Source organism: Miniopterus schreibersii (assembly GCF_964146895.1).
Source record: "Miniopterus schreibersii genome assembly, chromosome: 1".
NCBI classification, from domain to species: Eukaryota; Metazoa; Chordata; class Mammalia; order Chiroptera; family Miniopteridae; genus Miniopterus; species Miniopterus schreibersii.
Genome location: NC_138101.1, coordinates 131,048,891 through 131,063,332, shown reverse-complemented (window position 1 = coordinate 131,063,332; position 14,442 = coordinate 131,048,891).

The following is a 14,442-nucleotide window of genomic DNA, read 5'->3' as shown; positions in this document are numbered from 1 at the left end:
TTGATGCCTAGATTAGAATAGAGACCAAGAGCTGCCTTCATGGACTGGAGAAATAAGCAGCGGTTAAGAAACTAGAGATTCCTTTAGAGCAGATGTGGTAGGAATACTACACTTCCTTGCTTTCCTTTATAATATAACACAATGCCTCCATTTAGTGAATCTTCATATATATCTATTGCATTAACACACTATGATTCCCCCTAAATTATCTTATTCTTATGTTTTTACTTAAAATTATTGTGTTCTTGCCCAGCCAGCATGGCTCAGTGGTTGAGTAGTGACCTATGATCCAGGAGATTGCAGCTTGATTCCTGGTCAGGGCACTTGCCCAGGTTGCGGGCTTGATCCCCAGTGGGGGGCGTGCAGGAGGCGGCTGATCAATGACTCTCTCATCATTGATGTTTCTATCTCTCTCTCTCCCTCTCCCTTCCTCTCTCTGAAATCACTAAAGATACATTTAAAAAAATAGAATTAGTGTGTTCTTAAAGAAGAAAACAAGAAAGAAGTTTTTCTGTAAGAAGAGCTGTGGTCACAGGGCAGATTTATCTCCTTTGTGGGTGTTCAGTAAGACCTTATGGGCTGCCTTTACTCAAAGGAACCCTCACTGTAGCTCCCTAATAAGGTTGAGAGGGTTGACTATCATCCCTTTTCTAGTCTTTTGTTTTGATAAAGGAGGAGATTTTTTTACTTATTTTGTGAACGAAAATGAGCTATACTGAGGAAAACATGGATATGGAGAAGCATACCATCTGAGTTCAGCACTAGATAAATAGCCCAGAGTCCCAGAGATTCTTCACAATATGTGAGGCTTTTCTGAGGTCACAGTATTGCTTCTTATTAGAAAAGATCTAGCGTTCATAGAAAGTACCATTTAAAGGACTGTGTAGCTCAGGGGGAAAAAGAGCAACATCCCAGTAGCTGCCTTTTGAAGTGTAAATACCTTTTATGTCATTTAATAATGGTTTGGATAGGATTGAAGAATTATATGTCAAGTATTCTGAAAATAAGGAATATAAGTTTGGTGAACTCTTTCTGTCATTTGAATCTTAAATCAACCAGTTATGGTGTCTTAAAGCAGCTTATTTGATTCATTTAAGCTTGTGGTTATAGTAGGGTTAAAATGTCCAGGTCTATTGTTCTACATATGATGTGGACGATTAATATACACTACTGTAATCTGCTTCCTAGGACATGTAGCAAATCAAGAAATACAAATAAAGAGGGTCTTATGTTTTCCCCTTTTTATAATGGACAAAAATAAGCCATTTCTAAAAAAAATAAAATAAAAACATAGATCATGACCCCAACGCCTGGTCAAATAAACATTTCTTTTCAATTTGTTTTTCTTCTCTCCCATATTTTGATTAATTTGAGGAATTATTTTTGCTAAGTTGCTCCCAGATTGAAAGCTGAAAATTATATTCACCTAGCCAGTGGTTTTAGGTTGCTACATAATAAATAGGCAATCTCCTCCCTCCCCATCTCAGCCTGTCCTGCATTTTTTTCATATTTCTTTACATACTTTTAATTTAATTTTTATTTTTTTATTATATTTTTATTGATTTCAGAGAGAGGAAGGGAGAGAGAGAGAAAAAAAAAATCAATGATGAGAGGGAGTCATTGATCGGCTGCCTCCTGCATGCCCTCTGCTGGGGATTGAGCCTGCAACCCTGGCATGTGCCCTGAAGGGGAACTGAACCATGATCTCCTGGGTCCTAGGTTGATGCTCAACCGCTGAGCCATGCCGTTCGGGCTTTACATATATTTTAAATAATCTTATTGATATAGGTTCCCTGCTTAGGGAATTTTAATTATGTCAGTCAGACTTGATACAAGGATAATGTTACACATCAGTCATTTCATACGCTATATTCAGTATTTTAGTATATTTTACATTAAAATTATCAAACTAATTTTATTTGAAAAAAGTGAAAGGTATCAAAGTTTAAGGCCAAGAAAGGTCTATTAGGCAATACTTTATTCATGAAACTGGAGCACTAAAAGACTATACTCTCAGGACAAAGATGAAAAAAAAATAAAATAAACCTGCCTCCTCCTTACAGAGAAATAGAATAATACAGCACAAAAATTATAACCACAAGCCTAATAATTTATAAATATGCAGTTAAAATTAGTAATACCTGAATGTACTCAAAATTCTTTAAACAGAAATTCAGTTTAAAATGATTCTAAACTCATGGTTGTCCCAGGTCTTTGACAAAGGCAACATGAATCATCTCTAATAGAATACATTTTATCCTTGGCCTTAAGTAATTTGCATTAATACATTTCTGAGGAATATGATACAATTGTAGGAAAAAAGTGAACACGTTGAAAAGGCACAAAGAGTTAGAAATCAGCAAAACAACAGATAGCAGAATCAGACTTACAAATATTCAAATTATGAAGTAATCAGGCACAGATTATGAGACAATAGTTACTATATTTAAACATAAAAATCAAATTTGAAAATATTTATAGAAAAATAAACAATAAAGTATGACCTAAAAGTACAATAATTGATATTAAAACCTGATGTACATGTTTAAGGATGGATTGGACACACACGAAAAGAGAATTAGTGAATGGGAAGACAGATCTGAAGAAATCACTTCAAAAGAAGTACAGGGGATCAAAGGTCAGAACAAAATTTGAGAAAAAATAAGAAATATGGATGATAGAGTGAAAGGTTTTATCAGTTATGCAGAAAGAGAGGACAGTGAAAATGTGGCAATAAACAACATTTGATTGCATATTGCCTGAAAATATTTCATAACTGATGAAAGTCCCAAATGAATAGATATAAAAGTCCAGAGGATCTCAATCAAGAGAAATAAAAATGAATCCCCACCTATACATATTGTTATGAAAGATAGGTACATAACAACCAGAGGGGGTAAACATACAGAATAACTCTAAAGGAGTAGCAGCTCATTTTTAAAAAATCAGGAAATCTAAAAGACAATAAGATAATTTTCTGAATGCCCTGACAGAAAATAATTATTGATGTAGTTTTCTAAACCCAGCCAAAGTATCTTAAAAGAATGAAGGTGAAATGGATAATTAGCCACTCGCCGTCCAAAGGAAAAAAACAAAACAAAACTCAGTTGTTTTTTTCTCTATTTAATGTTTAACTCCACTTTTGATAGGTGCATATTTTTATTATAAAATTATTTAATGTTTTAAATTGTGATTTTAGTAAAAGATATGAAAGTCTCTCTTTCATCATAGAAATTAGTGGGTTATAATTGAGTCATTATAAGTTCAATTAGTTAATATTCTTCTAAAGGAGAACAAGATTCTAAAGCAGAATCCAAAAGATTTGTTACCTTTCCTAACAACTTTGAATCCCCATGAAATATTTCTCTGTGCCTCTGGTTGATGTGATAAGCTACTTTAGGAATAATACAATGGAATAAAAGTCATATATTCATCGCCAGTATAGACTACTATTCCATAATACCTAGAACATATTGTTAAGCAGAGAGCAAGAAATGAGAGTATAAATAAATCAGAATGAACATGAAACTACCATAGAAAAATCTACTTAAAGGTCCTGTTGTCCTGACAGTGAAGAATCATTCATATTTTATTTCACCAAGGGACTCTGTAGGGAAAGCCAACACCACAGTGTAATTTAGAAGACCATGCTTTTTCTGATGTTAAACCTATATAACTTCGGGCACATTTATCCTCAGTTTTCCCAAAATTGACTATAGCTAATAGAAAATGTTCTGTTCCACTTTCAGATTTTCTCACATTGGTACTTTCAGTGCTACACAAAGTATAAATTCATCTTAAAGAGTTTGAAAGTGCCTCAAACACAGTAATGAGGAAAGGGGGAAAATCTATGAGTTCAGAGGTTTCCTTTGAGACTTGTAAAATATACATTAGAAGTGAGCAATTTAAGCACCATGAATTTTATTACAAATCCCAAAGTTACCCTGAGCCTTATATTTTAGCTGATTTACATTCATGCTGTCTTCAGGGAACAGTAATGAGTTTAGTCTTGCTTATATCTGGGTCCAGATTGTATGGTGCTTGCAGGAGAAGTTGCTTAAAGTAAAATGAGCAGAACACTAAATTATTATTTTATAATTTGCTCTCTACTTCTAAAGAAAAATGGTTGGCCAAATGTAATATTTTTATAAAGTTTTTTCCAAGCCGATATTTTCCTGTTAAACTTTTCCTAATCTTTAATTATACTTTCTCCATCTTTTACTGTCCCACATAATCAAAAGAATACATAATGGTAAACCTGCATCAGTTCATTTTTAGTTTATCTATCTCTTTATCTACCTTAAAATTGTGCCTTGATAATATCATTCCTCTTTTTTTTTAAAGCATATCTTGGTGGTAAAAGGCAATTTGAGTTTATATGGTAAACACACAATGCAATATACAGATGATATAGAATTGTACACTTGAAACCAATATAGTTATATTAACCAGTGTCACCCCAATACATTTAATAAAAATTTGAAAAAGCATATCAAACATGTACATTGACATTATATAGTAAAAAGTTTAAATTAGTGCCCTGGCTGGTTTGGCTCAGTGGTTAGAGCATCAGCCTGAAGACTGAAGGATCTTGGATTCCATCCCTGGCCCCATTTGGGGCTAGTGCAGGAAGCAAGCAATCAGTGTATCTCCCTCATGTCGATGTTTCTCTCTCTCTCCCCCTCCCTTCCACTCTCTCTAAAAATCAATGGAAAAAATATCCTTAGGTGAGGATTAAAAAAAAAGTTTAAATTAGTTTCTTGGCGGATCATATATATTACATACGTGTGTGTGTGTGTATTTTCACTGATTTCTAGAAAGAACATCAAGCAAAATAAAATGGTCAATATTACACAAAGTAAACAATCCCAATTTTCCAAGCTCCTCTTCTATGTCCGATAGCATATATTCCAATCACATGCAAAACAAAAAAACCAAAAAATCCTGTAAAACTGGCTTTCTTTTTTTTACAAAAGAGTAAGCAATGAATACAGCCAGTGTTATATAGAACCTCCAGTTTGCAGTGTTCAGCTGTCACGTTTTCTCTACCATCCTAGATTAATAGTTTAATTTTCCAATCTCAGGCCAAATAATGTTGTGATTCACACTGTGATGTGTCTCTGGTTGTTTTAGAATCCCAACTAAAATTTTCTTCAATATTTTGCCTTGGACATTTATGACTACTCATGTAATATTATTCTAAATATCTGGCGGGTAGGCCAGAGGGGGTAGGCTCAAAAGAAGCCATCTGATTATCAATGGCAAGGCAGAAGCTGTAGCTAAGTAAATAATTCATAATTAGTACAAGATTTTCTCTTTGATAGCATGTTTATAAATTTTGGTAAAACTTTTTAAATTTTATTGACGATTATTGGAAAACAATAGAGTGTGCAGTGTTTAAAATTCAATCCACCTAAAATCTGTCTTTTGAGATGTATCCTTCAATCTGACTTTCCAACATATTTAATAATGTCCTCAAGACTGAGATTTATGATTTTTTTTTTTTTTTTAGTATATCTTTATTGATTTCAGAGAGAGGAAAGGAGAGGGAGAGAGAGAGAGACACACACACATCAATGATGAGAGAGTCATTGATCGAGCCCGCAACCCGGGCATGTGCCCTGACCGGGAATCGAACCCCGATCGCCTGGATCCTAGGTCAAAGTTCAACCCCTGAGCCATGCCCGGCCGGGCAAGATTTATATTTAGAATATAAATACGAATGTCATTATAATCTTACATAAGTAATAGAAATAATGTGTACAGTTATTTAATGAAATCTAAGCCCATGTAGCTGATGATCAACATTAAAATGTTAATGTTAGTTGAATGCTTTCCATGTGCCAAATATCCTAGGAAGCACTTTATATGCATTATCTCATTTAATATCAATCATCCCAATAGTACCATTTATGTCTCCTTCGTACTAATGAGGAAGATGCTATTTAAAGTAGTTAAAGACCTTGCCCAAGGATATTGCATCAGCTACTTAGTGCTAGAGACCGAATTTGAATTTGTCTGATTTAGAGTTTATGTTCTTACCTTGTATGTTCTCTCTTTCAAGATGGAATATCATGGACTGGGTTTGCACATTTGATCTGAATAGGACAATGTGGGTTATTAGGGTCATTTAATAGCAAGTACAACTGTGATTTCTCAAGGTGTGTGCTGTTCTCTGAAATTATGCAATGCTCACCCCGTCTTGAACCATATCATCTTTAGTTGGCTTCTTAGCGATTGTCAGCATTTTTGCTACATGGTTGGAGGCCAGGTATCAGTTTGTCACCACATAATGTATTCCCCCTATCTCACCGGGAGCATAGAGCAGGTCCTTGGAAATTCTGTTGTCATCTATTTTCTACACATGACTGGTCCATGTTCAGCTGAATTATGGTGAATATCACTTGAGAACTGCTGTGGTGGCTGCACTTTAAGACATGGGTATAATCTCACCTACAATTTAATATTCAGCAAAGCATCTAGATGAAATTGTTAAAACAAGTCAAGAAATCAGATATGCTCATATCATCTTTAGGTTTCATCATCTTATAATACATGGTACCTCAAAATAGCTCTAAAGATGCTAAGCTTGACCTTGAGTTTAGAACACAGTTGAAATAGCTACTTGACGGTTTGCTATTAAACACTGTACTTTTTTTCCATAAAATTTCTGTTGTTTTTAATCCTCCCGATTACAATTTAGAAACTAATTTAGATTTAAATTGGCACAAAAGTTTATGTAAACAGAGTTTTAGGAGATCATTTTCATTAATTTAGAATACTTATATTAAACCCATAAAGGATAAATGTTTGCCTTGCTTTAGCAAATGTTTTAAATAAAATAAGATTAAAAAATTATGAATCAGAAAAGTCCTGGACTCTGAAAAAATAATTCCCTTTAAAGTTTCCTTAAAAACACATGTGAACGAATAATAAATGACTTGATTTAAATATATTTATTTTACCTTTCTTGTATCATATACCTATTGCATGTAACAGGTATACTTATATATAGACTATGGAAACTTCATGCTAAAATAGAGAATATGAGATCAATAGCAAAACTTCAGATGTAGGAGGATTTTGATATATTTCAGAGGCAAATGTGTCTTGAAATTAAATGTTGTTGAAGAAAGCATACTTATATAAGAGAGAAGCTTTTTTTTTTTTTTTTTTCATTTCCAAAGCTCAGGTTTGAATTTAATTCTGTTCATTTAGCTCCCAGCAGGTGTCTCTATACAGCAGCTTTACTCAGAAAGAACAAGACTACGAGAACTAATTATATAGAAAAGAAAATAATGAAGCAAGTAGAGAAATGAACTGGTTATAGAGTGCATCTATGTTGAGAGTATAAAGGCAAAATAAAGATATGTGTTTTTCATAAGTAATTATAGAGAATATTTTGGTTTATTTATTTTATTTTATTTATTTTCTAAATACAGTATGTTTTTATTGATTTCAGAGAGAAGAAGGGAGACGGAGAGAGAGAGAGAAACATCAATGATGAGAGAGTCATTGACAGGCTGCCTCTTGCATGCCCTCTGCTGGGGATTGAGCCCCAAACCTGGGCATGTGGCCTGACCAGGAATCAAACCAGGATCTCCTGGATCCTAGGTCAATATGCGGCCACTGGGCAAAACCAGCCAGGCTGATTTTATTTTTTGACCAACTTTTTCAAGAGACCTGAAAAAAGCCTTTAAAGCAGCTTATACTATACTAATGCAACCTCAATACAAATATGGACCTTCTCTAGCAGGATATTGATTTACATTTCTGCATCTTGATCTGAAAACATCATCATTGTGAATGATACATAAAAGAAATAGGACTGAAATCTTTGCTATGATCACAGTGATTTAAAGTTGATAGTGGGCAGTAGAGAGATTAAAAAGTGGAAAGAAGATATAAAGTAATATTGTACAATGATGTAATTTATTCAGTTTTCCTCAATCAATGGATGATTGCAAAAGTCGCTTCGTTCTTTTTAGAATGAGATGGCAAAGAATGAACATTTTTAATGCTTAATTGTCAGTAGGTAAGCTTTTTAACCAAACAAAATTTATGCTTTGATGGATCTCAGTTGAATTTTTAATCTAAATGGAGTAAAGAATTTTAACTTTCCCTATAAAAGGAACTAATCACTATCCTGCCTTTTTATTGTAATAGCAGACTTCATACACCACAGCATTTGAAGATGAGTAACAAATGAAATCAATACATACTTAAAATTCGAAATAGTATTAACTAAGTAGTTTCTAAGTGAAACTTAAGTTTTAGCATGTAGAGTTTATATTGTCAGGCAAGTAAAAATTCAGCCAATTAAAAAAAAATGTATGAGAACCATAAATATACAACATATAATAATAGAAACACAAATATAAAAATATATTAATTTTATACAAAGGTAAACAATAGACAAAGTTTCCAACTGGATCTATATCAAGGACAAAGTTTGCTATACTTTTCTATTTACAGGAGTTTTCAGTACATGAGTAGAAATTTTAATACCTCAGAACCAAGCATGTTACAAAAATATGTGAGTATTTTGGACAATTAGAGAAGCTATGGAAAAATTATACTCAATTTGGTCCCAATTATCTTTTCACTTTGATGTTATATATTTTCATTCTTACTGATCCAGAAATAGATGTGTTGATCTAAAGGCCACTAAAGAGATCTTGCAGGCTGTCACCATAGTTTCAGAAAAGGACAGAACTTTTCTAAATCACTGCACTTAGATAATCTACTTAGACAATCTCTTTAGAAATTATCACGTATTATCTTCTGGCTTAAGGTGATAGACTGAAAATTCATTTGCCATTCTTTCAAAGTCTCTTATGAATCATGAAAACAAAATTACAAAAGCAAATTGATAATGAGAAACAAGAAAGGAAGTAGTACGAAGATGAAAATTTGAGAATTCCCAGGAAAAAGTAGAATGAATAGTTCTTTAAAATTGGAATAGATAAGCTATATCTCAAGAATAAAAATGGTTTTGTCCAGGGGAGCCAAGGAGAAGCTCCAAGTTCTAAGTCAACAAATTAAAAGGAAGGGTCATAAGTAACAAAAAGGTTTATAAGAGAAGGGATTTTATTTGTCTTGTTCACTGCTCTAACTCCAGCATCTAGAATTGTGCTTGACACATAAATCATTTAATACATCATAGAGAATTTTACTCCTGGGAGAGTAAGGAGAGTCATCTTTCTTTTATAGTTAGTTTTTTCTCCTGATGACTAACCAATATACATGTCACAGACACTCCCCTTCCACTCCGCTGAACCTTCTGGTGGATCATGGGCATTCTCCTACATAACCACAAAAAATCAAGAAATTTAGCCCATCTCATACTCCAGAAATATAACCTTTATACAATAATATTATCTCACACCCATTCTATACCTATTCTCAGAATATATCAAAAACGTCTTTTAAATCTCTGACATAGATACAATCAAGGGCCACCCACTGTAACTGATAATCATGTCTCTTTGGCCTTCTTTAACCTAGATAAGCACCCTTACCATTTTATATTTCTATATTTGGTATTTCATGATATTGACCTTTTTGAGGAGCCTGGGCTAGTTGTCATGTTAAATTTCCCATTATCTGAATTGGTTTGTTTCCTCATGATTAAATGATGTGTCTATTTCATATAACATTATATCAGGAGGCACACATAATATGAGTTTGTTCCATTTTATGATAAGTTTAAAAACATGGTTAAGGCAGTAACAACAGTGCTATCCACTATAAAGGTGAATTTTCCACAAAATGAATAAATAATATGGGGAATAACATTTTTAGACTGTCTAAATATCTTGTTCTCCATTACCTTAACCCAGTGGTTTTAACATCTACTGATGATCATTGTCTGAATCAATATTATTATTGTGAATACAGTCAGTTCTTCATATCCACAGGTTCTACATCCGCAGATTCAACCAACTGCAGATCAAAACTATTTTTAAAAAGGTTATATTGTTGCTAACTCATACTATGTAGCTAGGCCTGCAATGGTTGTGTCTATACTGAACATACATGTACGGACATGTTTTATCTTATTGTTTCCAAAACAGTACATGGTAACAACTATTCACATAGCATTTACATTGTGTTAGGTATAAAGAGCAATCTAGAGGTGATTAAAGTATTTGGGAGGGTGTGTGCAGGTGCATACAAATACACTCATGCCATTTCAGATAAGGGACTTTAGCATCTGGTATTCATGGGGGATCCTGGAACCAATCCTTCATGGATACCAAGGGAAGAACTGTACCAAACAATGATATTTTAAATTCTATTTAATGGTTAAGAATTCTTAAAATTATTTGACAAATAAAGCACACGACACAATTATGATAATCAAGAATGAAAATTTTATAAATCATAACTGAAATTAATAGTGCAGGTAAAATTTGAGGTAGATAAGTGGAGAAATAATACAGTTCTAATTATCTCAATTTTCTTAGTAAGAAGGAGTCAATTATATCCAACGTCACAGTCATAGTTATTTTAAATACATTATCTGAAGTCATATAGGCAAATTCTAGAGCAGGAATTGTCAACAGTAGCGTTATTGATTTTTTTGGATGGGATGATTCTTTCTCATGAGGGACTGTCCTATGCATCGTAGAATGTTTAATAGCATCCCTGTTCTCTACCCATTAGGTGCCAGTAGCACACTCCACCTGCCCCTTGACAATTGTTACAACCAAAAGTGTTCCAGACTTGCCAAATCTTTCTAGGTGGTAAAATCGGCCTTATTCAGAACCACTGTGCCTTATGACACAAATGTATCTATGAACCCAAAAGGAGAGGGATGAGAGGCAGGTGTTGTAACTGCTCACCAATTGCAGCACAAAATCATTGTATAACTGCCTAATTATGATAAATTTAGAGAATTCTACCTTTTAAATTGATAATAGAGGCAAATAAAATTATTAAAATATGAGCTTTTCCCATATTGGCTTCTGGAAAAAGGAGAAGTGAGAGGAGAATATTTCCTTTAGTACTTGATTTTTATTTGATAGCTTAGGGTTGTGATAGAAGCATTCCCCCTCCCCAAAGAAAAGGAGAGATGCTGGACTGTTAAAATGTTTGAAAGGAGAAATCTCACTAGCAAAGAGCTAGAAAGTGTAGGGGTACTATCAACATAGGCTGGCACTGTTTTTAGTGTGGAGAATAAAGGAGATGTTTCTTTAAAAGAGAGTTTGGTATGTGTCTTGTGGTGTTTCAAAACTTCAGACTTAATAAAATCCAAACAAAGTCTGTCCAAGAGTAGGGAGTTGTCTGTTATTTTGGAACTATTCCAAGAATAATAACCAAAGATTCTATAATATCTCTACAAAACAAAAGGCAAGACAAAGACAATGAACAATGCCTCAAATATAATTCTTTATATCTTTTTATATAAAAACTGCAAAGAAAAAGGGAGAGTTCACTTTAGAACATAGTGTCTTATGGTATTGAGCATCCATTTGGAGTAAAAAGTAAAATTTAAAAAGGAGTTTTGAACCCATAAGAAGCACCTTGATTAATGTTTTTTAAAATGCAGAGAAAAACAAAAAATAAAAGAAATAATATTCATTACACGGTGAAGAAACCAAAGCAATGACTCACATTTTATGAGATCAATATTTCTTTCATATTTTTTAAAATAAAGAATTAAAACAAAATTACTTACAGAACAAAAACTAAAAACAAAATTAACATTCAAAAAAGAATACCTAAGAATGCCTTTAATAGGATTTTAATTGTTGAAATTACACAGAGAAATTAGAAAACTTTGGGCTATTTAATGAGCAACATCTACACATTGTTATAACCACTATGCACAATGTGAGCTAAATTATTCCTCTTAATGTTATTGACCCCCCCATACTATTAGAAATTATTACAATAGCAAGCATTTACGCAGTACTTAACATGTGTATGTTCTTTTTATGAAGAGTATGTCAAATATTCAAATATTCATAATGACAATGCTACCTTGTCATTATGTGTTTAAATTTGTGTCTTTTATAAAGACAAGAAGCTTTGGAGCATTAATGGATGATGTGCTGTATCTTATAGCCTCATAGATGATTAATAAGCACATGCTCAATTTAAGTGAATAAAAAAGAATCATATCAAAAGTATATGTCAAGTATATTTATGTATAAAGGGATTTATGTATAAATTATCCTGCAAAGTAGGCATTGATCTTTATTTTCCTTGACTTTTTCTGTACTAAACTGCGTACTAAACTTTTTTTTTTTTTTATTCTCTATAAAATAAAGAAAACGTGCACCAGCATTTCCTACCAACAGTGGGTACTAAGAGTTAATTTATTGGCACATTTCATGCAAAATTAATAGCAGTGGAAAAGAAATAAGGAGCTGGGTGTATAAAACGTTCCTATTAGACTACTACCTGATATTTTGTAGGCCCACTCATGTATCTCTTGGGCACAGAGCAGGGCATGAGGCCATGTTTATAGCTATTAAATATTTATATTCAAAAAAGAGATAGTAAGTTCATGAGACCACTATAAGAAAGTTTTGAATTTGGAAGTTAAAAAAAGACTTTAAGAAGCAACAGTTTTTGTTTATGGTTTCCTTCTTCCAGGAGATAAACTAGATATACTAGTGTGGACCTGTGAAAGGAGAATTGAAACAGAAATCAGCAGGCCCGGCCTGGAGCTCTAAACTCGTCAGTAAACTACTGCAAGTCCTTAGGCCAGGAACTTCTCAAAGCGGCAATTTTCTTATCTTAAGAATCTACTCTGTGTATCTAAACTGCTTATTACGGATAACAATAGCACAAATGAATATTGTAAATGAAAACATCTTGTGCATTCTAAAGCACTGCCCTATATTCAGAGTAAACCAAGTGATAAAGCTGATTGCACAGTTTTGCGAGGGGACTGTAGACTTGCTGGTCCAGGCTACTCCGAGGAGCTAGGGACAGTGTAATTAAGGGGGTATATATCATCCTTGCGGTCAAGAAGGGAAGCCAGAAGTCAAGGCCACAGAAGACATAGGAAACATCATTTCCAAAGTGGGAGACAAAGCTGTTAACAGGAAATTATTTATAGAGTCAAGAGCCAAAAGAAACAGGAAAAAGACAAGGAATCTATCACCTATGGTGATGAATGGTTCTGAGGGAGGCTGTTGACAATTGGAGGGCACAAAAGGCACTTTTTTGTGCTTATTTTATGACCCTGAGTCTGGAGTCTGATGAATTAAAGGGGTAATACTGTTCTGGGTGACATTTAAGAGAGAATACCTCTAGGCGGTAACTTTCGTATTAACCCTCATAAGGTTGGTGCCAGTCTATCCTTTACAGCAGGAACTAGAAATGTTATTCCAGTGTGATGAAAGGATACACCAACCTTTGCATGGTTAATAGGTATAGCAACGTGCCCTATTGAACCTGTGTTTTTTTGCTTTCAGGCTATATTATCTATATTCCACCACTGTTAATTTAAAGTTTATTCTTCCATGCCACGAGACAATTAATTTAGTCTTGTAGTGCATTTGTTACAGTAAAATCAACAAACTCCTTTATTTTTATTCAGAATCCAATAACTATAAACTTAAAGTACACCATATTGTATTTTTATGTAATGAACAACATGTTCACAAGGTAGCTCTTACATCAGAATTATTGGTTGTTACCAATCACATGAAATAAATATAAAATAAAATGTTAAATGAGTTCAAGAATTATACTCTAACATAAAGAAGGTCACGGCAACAGTTGCCGCTCTCATACCAGAAGAACAATTAATTGTCAGTTCGAGCTAAGAAAAATAAAGCATAAGCTTATGCTAATCGATTACTTCATGAGCTATAATGAGAAATTGTCAGAGGTAGATAAAATTAAATTCAAGGTTTTTTTCATATTTTAATACTCAAGTCCTTGAAAACTGGTAAATTACATATAGAATCAGGACAATTTCGTAAGTCGTTCATGAATATCTACTTCTTGATATTCAGATTGCTTTATTTTACTAACTCATTGCTTAGTTATCCATATTTTGTTTTGTTAATGAGGTCATCTTGTCCATTCCGTATACACTGAGATACAATATACCAGTGTGAATAAGAAAAGAAATGAATTTGTGCTCTTATGGCTATCAATTTTAACATTTTGCTAAATTTTGAAAAAAGGAAGAAAGGAGTTCGAGGACTAGGTTTGCCCAGTCTGAGTGCTGGTCATGTTTCACAGTGGTTTTGTAATAGTTGGGTTTTAAAGGTCACCCAGGAATGCTTTAATGTAGATTTTAGGGATAATATAATCATAAACTACAATACTTTATGAAATTTTATCTATTAATGACATTTTTGCCTAAGAATAATTATAGCCTCTTTTCTCTTTCCTTCATTACTGAGCAAAGTGAAGTAACTGTTTTTGTAAACAAAGTCAAAGTTTTTCTAAACATTACATTTTTTAAAAAAA